This window comes from Neovison vison, chromosome X, assembly GCF_020171115.1.
Source record: "Neovison vison isolate M4711 chromosome X, ASM_NN_V1, whole genome shotgun sequence".
In the NCBI taxonomy this organism is placed as follows: Eukaryota; Metazoa; Chordata; class Mammalia; order Carnivora; family Mustelidae; genus Neogale; species Neogale vison.
Genome location: NC_058105.1, coordinates 89963222 through 89971804, shown reverse-complemented (window position 1 = coordinate 89971804; position 8583 = coordinate 89963222). Strand labels below are relative to the sequence as shown.

The 8583-nt window shown below is 41.8% G+C and overlaps 1 pseudogene; it reads right to left on the bottom strand.

Moving 5' to 3' along the window:
- Positions 1-5958: 5958 nt before the first annotated feature.
- Positions 5959-6661, bottom strand: LOC122896655 (annotated as a pseudogene).
- Between the last annotated feature and the right edge of the window lie 1922 nt (positions 6662-8583).

The following is an 8583-nucleotide window of genomic DNA, read 5'->3' as shown; positions in this document are numbered from 1 at the left end:
TCATGTGTGCACATGCATGCACACACACACACAATGGAATAGTATTCAGCCATAAAAAGAATGAACTCTTGCCATTTGCAATGACGTGGATGGAGCTAGAGAGTATAATGCTAAGGGAAATAAGTCAGTCAGAGAAAGACAAATACCATATGATTTCACTCCCATGTGGAATTTAGGAAAAAAACAAATGAACAAAGGAAAGAAACAAAAGCCAAACCAAGAACCAGTCTCTTAATTATAGAGAACAAACTGATGGTTACCAGAGGGGAGGTAGGTGGAGGAATGGGTGACATAGGTGAAGGGGATTAAGAGTACACTTAAACTGATATGCATTGAGTGAATATGGAACTGTTGAATCACCATATTGTACACCTAAAACATAACACTATATGTTTACTACACTTAAATTAAGGTAAAAAATATAAACAAGTATCAATGTGAATCATGATGTATTTTATGGTTAAAAAAGTACTTATTTCCTAGCTCTGTTTATGGAAAAGACTTAGAAGCAATGGTCAGTGCAGTGGCACTGAGCATTCCCAGTATCTGGATGGGAGCCTATATATACCATTACTCACTAAAAGCAATCAGGGAGTGATTTTATGACTGTAAAAGGAAGTGTATAAAATTGTATCGGGCCATCATGTTATTCCAGCTGGCTAGGAAGCTTTCAAAGACTACTATTGTCATGTCAAAATAACTCAGAAACCAACTGAAGAAGCTTCCACTGGTGAAAGATGGGACAATTTGAGCATCATTAGGGATGACTGCGATGGTTCAAAGCACATTAAATATGTTTAAATCCAGGAGTTCATATTGATATAAAAACAACTCCTATGTTACATTTAGAAATGCTCATAAACCATTTCATTAATTTAAAATTTGCTTAAATACAGGGAAAGAATCAAACATTTATTCTGCTTTTTTGTATCATTTTTGATCAAAGCTAGCAGTTGATGAGAGAAAGCCTTTCTTCATAAAAGTACTTTTATAACAAGTGAAGAAGAGTGATAGAATATCATTATTTTGTAAACCATTGTGAGTTAGTGTTATTAGGCAATAACCACCAATTACTAATAAAATCACAAAAAAATGACAGACAGCCTAACATCCCAACCTGAAGAAAGCACGTCGGTCACACCACCTCTGAAGCATAAATGACATAAATGACAAAAAATTGCATCAGAATCTTATCAATAGATCTACTCACCAATTGACCAGAAATGTAGAAAACAGAGGAACATATAAACTAATACTGTGGGGTGCGTTTGGAAATTCATTCCAAATACATTCATTGAAGGTCTTCAAAACTATCTCTTTTCATCAACAAATACATACAAGGAGGGATAAAAGAGGTGGATAAGGAGTACATAAATTAAGAAATTTAAGAAATATATCAACCAACTATAATGTGAGACTTACTTGCATCATGATTCAAACCATTCATTTAAAAATGTATAATACAAATGGGGACATTTGAACACTAGACACTTGCTGATAATCTGGGATTATACATTTTTTAGGTGTGGTAATGATATTATTTTCAAAGGCGCCCTTATTTGGAGGAGTAACATAAAACATAACTAAGAAGAAAGTATAGGGTGTCTGGAATTTGCTTTGAAATAATCCAGGAGAAAGAAGGCAGGGATATAGAAAAAAAGTTCATACGTTGTATTCGGCTGTTATGTTTCCAGTCATAACAGTTTCTTCTCCTTTTTAATGAAATTGATTTTGTAGAGAATTCTGGTTATCAGGTCTAGTAGAATGTCCCATAACCTGGATTCAACTGACTTTTTTCATCATGGAGTCTTCGAATTTGTTTTTCCATTCTCGGTATTTCTTGTAAATGTGACCTAGCTCTGGATGCTGGATTAAATTTATTTATTTTTTTTAATCTATTTTTTTTAAGATTTTATTTTATTTATTTGAGAGAGAGAGACAGTGAGAGAGAATGAGCGAGGAGAAGGTCAGAGAGCGAAGCAGACTCCCCATGGAGCTGGGAGCCTGATGTGGGACTCGATCCCGGGACTCCAGGATCACGCCCTGAGCCGGAGGCAGTCGTTTAACCAACTGCGCCACCCAGGCGTCCCGATGCTGGATTAAATTTAGATTAATTTTTTTTATCATGCTTCATGTGTGGTATCGTGGGCTTCCTATTGTCTTGTATTCTTGTTGATAGACATAATGTCTGTTATCCCATCTTTAGCGATGCTATGACGTTAATGTAGATTCAATGATATCAGCTAAGTTTTGAATTAATGTGAAGTTGTTTACAATATTCTATACATCTTTTTTTTAAAAGATTTTGTTTATTTATTTGACAGAGAGAGAGATCGCAAGTAGGCAGAGAGGCAGGCAGGGGTGGGGGAAGCAGGCTCCCTGCTGAGCAAAGAGCCCCACGGGGCTCGATTCCAGGATCCTGGGTTCATGACCTGAGCCGAATGCAGAGGCTTAACACTCTGAGCCACCCAGGCGCCCCCATACATCTTTTTTAAAAAAGATTTATTTATTTACTTATTCGACACAGAGAGAGAGAGAGCGCGCACAAGTAGGCAGAGAGGCAGGCAGAGAAAGAGAGGGGGAAGCAGACTCCCCGCTGAGCAGAGAGCCCAATGTGGGGCTCGATCTCAGGACCTTGAGGTCATGACATGAGCCGAAGGTAGAGGCTTTAACCCACTGAGCCACCCACGCACCTCTCTATACATCTTTTAAAGTAAATGTTACATGTAGTTATTTCTCCTTTTTCATTTTACTTTCAGGTTGATTTTTCTCTCCCTTTGTTCAGAACGAGCTCATTTTTCTTTAAATTTTTTTAAATGAGGGATAATCTCAAATATACATCAAAGTGGAGAAAATAATACAATAACTCTGTCTTGCACTTACCGTTCAGCTTCAACAAGTTTCAACCTTTTGCCAGTCTTTGGACTGAATTGGTTTTTTTTTTTTTTTTAATCCCTCTCTCTCTCTGTCTCTCTCTGTCAAATAAATAAATAAAATCTTTAAAAAGGAAGAAAGAAAGAAAAGGAGGGGGTACCTGGGTGGCTCATTCGGTTGGGCTGGGCGTCTACCTTTGGCTTGGGTCGTGATGCCAGGGTCCTTGGACTGAGCCTCACACCAGGCTCCTTCCTTGGTGGGGAGCCTGTTTCTCCCTCTCTCTCTGCCTGCCACTCCTCCTGTTTGTGCTCTCTCTCTCTCTCACACAGTCTCTCTCTGTGTCAAGTAAGTAAATAAAATACTTTAAAAAAAAAGATAAAAATTATTTAATTTGGAATCATTTTAGATTTACAAAAAAGGTGCAAAGATAATAAGAAGTGTTTCTGTGTATCCCTTACCCAATTTCTCTCATTATTAAGATCTTGCATTTCCATGGTATTTTTCAAAAAATGAAATAATTATTCAACAGATGAATGGATAAAGAAGATGTGATACACCCACACACACAATGGAATATTACTCAGCCATCAGAAAGGATGAATACTTACCATTTACACTGATGTGGATGGAATTAGAGGGTATTATGCTGTAAGTGAAATAAGTCAGTCAGAGAAAGACAATTATCATATGGTTTTATTCATATGTGGAATATAAAAAACAGGGCAGGGGCACCTGGGTGGCTCAGTGGGTTAAGCCGCTGCCTTCGGCTCAGGTCATGATCTCAGGGTCCTGGGATCGAGTCCCGCATCGGGCTCTCTGCTCAGCAGGGAGCCTGCTTCCTCCTCTCTCTCTCTGCCTGCCTCTCTGCCTACTTATGATCTGTCTCTGTCAAATAAATAAATAAAATCTAAAAAAAAAAACAGGGCAGAGGACTGTAGGGGAAGGGAGGGAGAACTAAATGGGAGGTCATCAGAGAGGGACTCAAACCATGAGAGACTCTTAACTCTAGGAAACAAAGTGAGGGTTGTTGGAGGGGAGGGGGTAGAGGGATGGGGGAACTAGGTGATGGTTATTAAGGAGGGCACATGATGGGATGAGCACTGGGTGTTATATGCAACTGATAAATTATTGAACACTCTATCTGAAACTAATGATGTACTATAAGTTGGCTAATTGAATTTAAAACGAAACAAAACAAAAGCAAATAAACCAAAACTGATACACTGCTAGTAACAAAACTCAAAACTTATATTTGGATTTCACCAGTTTTTTCCACTGATGTTCTTTTTCTGTTCTAGAACCCAGTCCAGGTACCATACAGGATTTAGTTGTCATGTCTCCTCCGTCTCCTGTGGTCTGTGACAGATTCTCACTCCCTCCTTGTCTTTCATGATCTTGACAGCCTTGTGAAGTACTGGCCAGATGTCCTGTAGAATGTCCCCCAATCTGGTCATGTCTGACGTTTTTCTCTTGATTAGACTAGATTATGAGTATGAGGAAAGGGATAAACCCCCTTTTGGGGGGTTTTATGGGTTGTTTTGGTTTGTTTTTAGAAATTTTATTTATTTATTTGATAGAACAAAAGAGCAGGACAGTGCCAGCAGTTGGAGCAGCAGAGGGAGAAGGAGAAGCAAGCCACCCACCGCAGAGAAGGGAGCCCCAGGTGGGACTCGATCCCAGTACCCAGGGATCACGCCTGGAGCAGAAGGCAGTCATTTAACCAACTGAGCCACCCAGGAGCCCCAGGAGAGGATATTTTTTGCATGGTGACTCTTTAGATAGTTAGTGTCCTGCCCCCCCCCCCCATCTTTAAAGGAGACTCAAGTTCTGTCCTGTGCAGATGGGAAGGGTCAAGAACTATCTGACTCCAGCACCTCTCAATTAGGGCAAGTCAAAGTAGACCAACATCAAAAAAATCTATACTGATATTTTGTAAAACCATTACATTCTAGTTCTTTCTAATGCTTTGGGGATTTAGTAATTTTTTTTTTTTGAGCAAATCAGGTCTCAATTTATAGTGCTCTGTGTGATGGTTATTTGTCTTTCTGCTCAGAAAGATATTTCTTTATCTTATCTGGCTCAGAATCACTCCTGCCTCTCTATACCGATACTCTTGGACGCCTCACTCCCTCAGCCAGCTTTGTTTTTTGAACAGAGTTTAACACCACCCAGCATATAATTTGCAATCAGTCCAATTTCTGCCGTCCACCAACAGAATGTAACTTCTCCACTTTTGCTCTGGTTTGTGATCATTCACTGATGAATCCTCAGTGCTCTCTATTGGTATCGAGATAGCTGAATGGATTTAATAAATGAGTGAGCCAGAGATAGAGGCCTAAATGCAGGCCGGCCGGGGCGGGGGGCGGGGCGCTGGGCGCCGAAACACAGGTGTTTTGCCAGCAGGAGGAGCTCCAGGATATGTACGTGGAATGGAACATTTCATTTGCTAGCGCTTTGCGGTGCACAGCGGAATTCTAGCCAACGCTTCTCCAACCCGTGCACCTGAAACCCCAGAGGATCTTTGTTTAGGATATTGCTCGTTTTTATTCAGGAGGTCTGGATTGGGACTCAAGATTCTTCATTTCTACCATGTTCCCAGGTCACACTGTTGGTTCGCACAGCACACGTGGATTAGCAACACTGTACGACTATCTCCCAGGCGTATTAAGGAATAATATCATCCCCAATAATTCCAAAACTTAGTTTTTGTGGGTTTTTTTTTTCCAGAGAAGCGTAGTGCTTGGGAGAGTTTAGGCTTTGGAGCCCTATCGACCTGCATTCAAATCCCGACTCAGCCACTTTCCCACAGGTCATGTTAATAACCCTGTCTTAGGTTAATATCAACTCTGTGCCCAAGTTTCCCCAGCTATTACGTGGGAGAAATAATATGCAGTTGGCAGAATTATAAGAGTTAAATGGACAAATGCAGGTTAGTTCTCAGAGGGATCTCTAGCACATAGCGAGGTAATGGCACTTTAAAATAATATGAATATAGTAGAGTACTTGACTTTTTTTCGACTTTTACAAACTGTTTATTTTCCATCAACGTTATTTCGATTTTGTTTGCGTTTGTGGAAGAGCAGCTTAGGACCACTCAGTGGTTGTTCCAACCCATTCAGTGGCTCGAGCAGTGGGGGCTGCAAACCAGTCTTCAGTGGCTGGCTGGGTGCTCCAGCCTTCAGAGGGAACTGCTGAGCAGACACAGAGGGCACCTGCAGGACTTCAGACCAGTCTGCAACTGCAGGTTGAGTAGCCGTGAACTGAGGAGCTGGAGCCATCCATTCACCCTGGAGTTCTTCCTTGGTCACTGCCTTTTCAGCACCGGCCTGCTCTTCCTTTTCCGTCTCTTCAGGATCTCTGTACAAGTAGAGATCAGGCATGACCTCCCACGGGTGTTCATGGGAAATGGTGTCACGCAGGCGCAGAACTTCCCTGGCCAGCATGCACCACATCAGACCCACAAAGCGAGGTCCCTTGTTGCAAAGGATGACAATATCCACAGAGCGCAGAGGAGAGTCTGTGTTACACAGAGCAATGGTTGGCAGGTTAACACACGCGCCTCTGTGAGAGGTTGGTGGTCAGCCCTGGGATCAGTAACCACGAGAAGTCTGGGCTCTTGGAAGGCTGCATGGATCTGGTTAGTTAGGGTTAGGGTTAGGGTTAGGGTTGCTCCAGTAGCAGCAGCAAATTTCAGCATAGCTCTCCAGCCAGTATTCCTGGAGTATTCCGTGAGAGGCTGGTGGTCAGCCCTGGGATCAGTAATCACCAGAAGTCCAAGAGGTTGCATTACTACTGGCTGATGATTGGTGGCAAAACAAGAGGACAGATACTATCTGATCAAGGTGGGGGGGGCACGGGGCGGAGTATGAGGTTGACCTGACAGCTATATATTATTATTATTATTATTATTTGGGTTATTAAAGCATTTTATTTTTTTAAATTTATTTTTTATTTATTTTCAGCATAACAGTATTCATTATTTTTTCACCACACCCAGTGCTCCATGCAATCCGTGCCCTCTATAATACCCACCACCTTGTACCCCAACCTCCCACCCCCCCCCACTTCAAATCCCTCAGATTGTTTTTCAGAGTCCATAGTCTTTAATCTGGAACTGTTAATCTCTTCCTCATGGACAGCAAGACTCAGACTCCTCTTTTCTGATGCTGGGTGAGACATGACTACCCTGAATTCTTTTTTTTAGTTAAAAAAAAATTTAAGTTAATTTTTAATTTTTAAAAAGATTTTATTTATTTGTCAGAGAGAGAGAGAGTGCACAAGCAGGGAGAACAGCAGCAGAGGGAGAAGCAAGCTCCCTGCTGTGCAAGGAGCCCAATGTGGGGATCGATCCCTTAGCTGACTGAGCCACCCAGAGGTCCATGGTTAATTTTTTAGGTGGGGATGAGGGAGAGGAAGAGAGAGAGAAGCCTACCAACCTGAGATCATGACCTGAGCCAAAATCAAGAGCTGGATGCTTATCTGACTGAGCCACCCAGGCATCCCTCCACTGTCCTGAATTCTTACGACAGCAGTGTGTGACTGTGTAGGGAGAAAGGAAGAGCTCAAAATTAGTGTGTGGCAGCATCCAGGCTTATGACTGTGAAATGTGGGAAGCCTGGGTTCTCTTGGATCCACTGTCTCAGCAGCCCATCTCCTGAAAAAGACACAGGGGAGGAAATAATGATGTCTGGGTTGATGAAAAATCTGTGGCAAGTGAATAAGAATTTGATCTCTCTCCAAAAGGTAGACATCAGGTAGACATTTCTCTTTTGCCTGGCTGGGAGTTTCCTGAAACAGACTAAAGCAATCTCTGGCTGAATTCCTGACCATGTTTTGCCAAGTCTCTGGGCTCCTTGTGGGTAGGGAGGGACTACAAAGAAATGCTCCCATTCTCTCTCCTGAAAGAGCAGGACATCAACCATGCAAGCTCAGCTTAATCTCAGTGAGAGACCTATTTATGTTCTTTATAAGACACAAGGCCTACTTTTTTTTTAAGATTTTATTTATTTATTATTATTTATTTATTTGACAAAGAGAGATCACAAGTAGGCAGAGAGGCAGGCAGAGAGAGAGAGGAGGAAGCAGGCTCCCTGCTGAGCAGAGAGTCCAATGCGGGGCTCGATCCCAGGACCCTGAGATCATGACCTGAGCCGAAGGCAGCGGCTTAACCCACTGAGCCACCCAGGCGCCCCCTATTTATGTTCTTTAAATTTAACATTTTCGTATGGGCTCTTAATCGATTTCTCCCTACTGGCGATTTCTGAGAAAAATTTCTTTTTGTTAACCTCAGTCTCAACTGTCATAGAGTCATTGTTAGTAAATTACCTAAAATGTCTCCACCTTATCCCTGTCATTGCCAATATGCCCATAAAGCCTAGGTTCTCCAAGTCGGTCTTTGCTCGTGATTGTATTCCCCCCCCGCCAATATAGGTTCTGTATACTGAATTTGGAAGAAATCTATATTGGCCACACTGACTTTTTTTTTGTGCATGACATCCCCATGACTTACTTATTTTATAACTGTAAGTTTATACCTTTTGACCCCTGCACTGACTTTTGAGTCTTCATCCTGGCATTTCTTTTTCCATGTTTTAAACGTTTGTCAGGTTTGTTTAAGATTGAGGCTCTACTTAAGCACCCAGGGTCAACCTCTCGGCAGGACTTACTTAGAAACCAGCCATGCAACGACCTGAACATGGTTAAGAATCA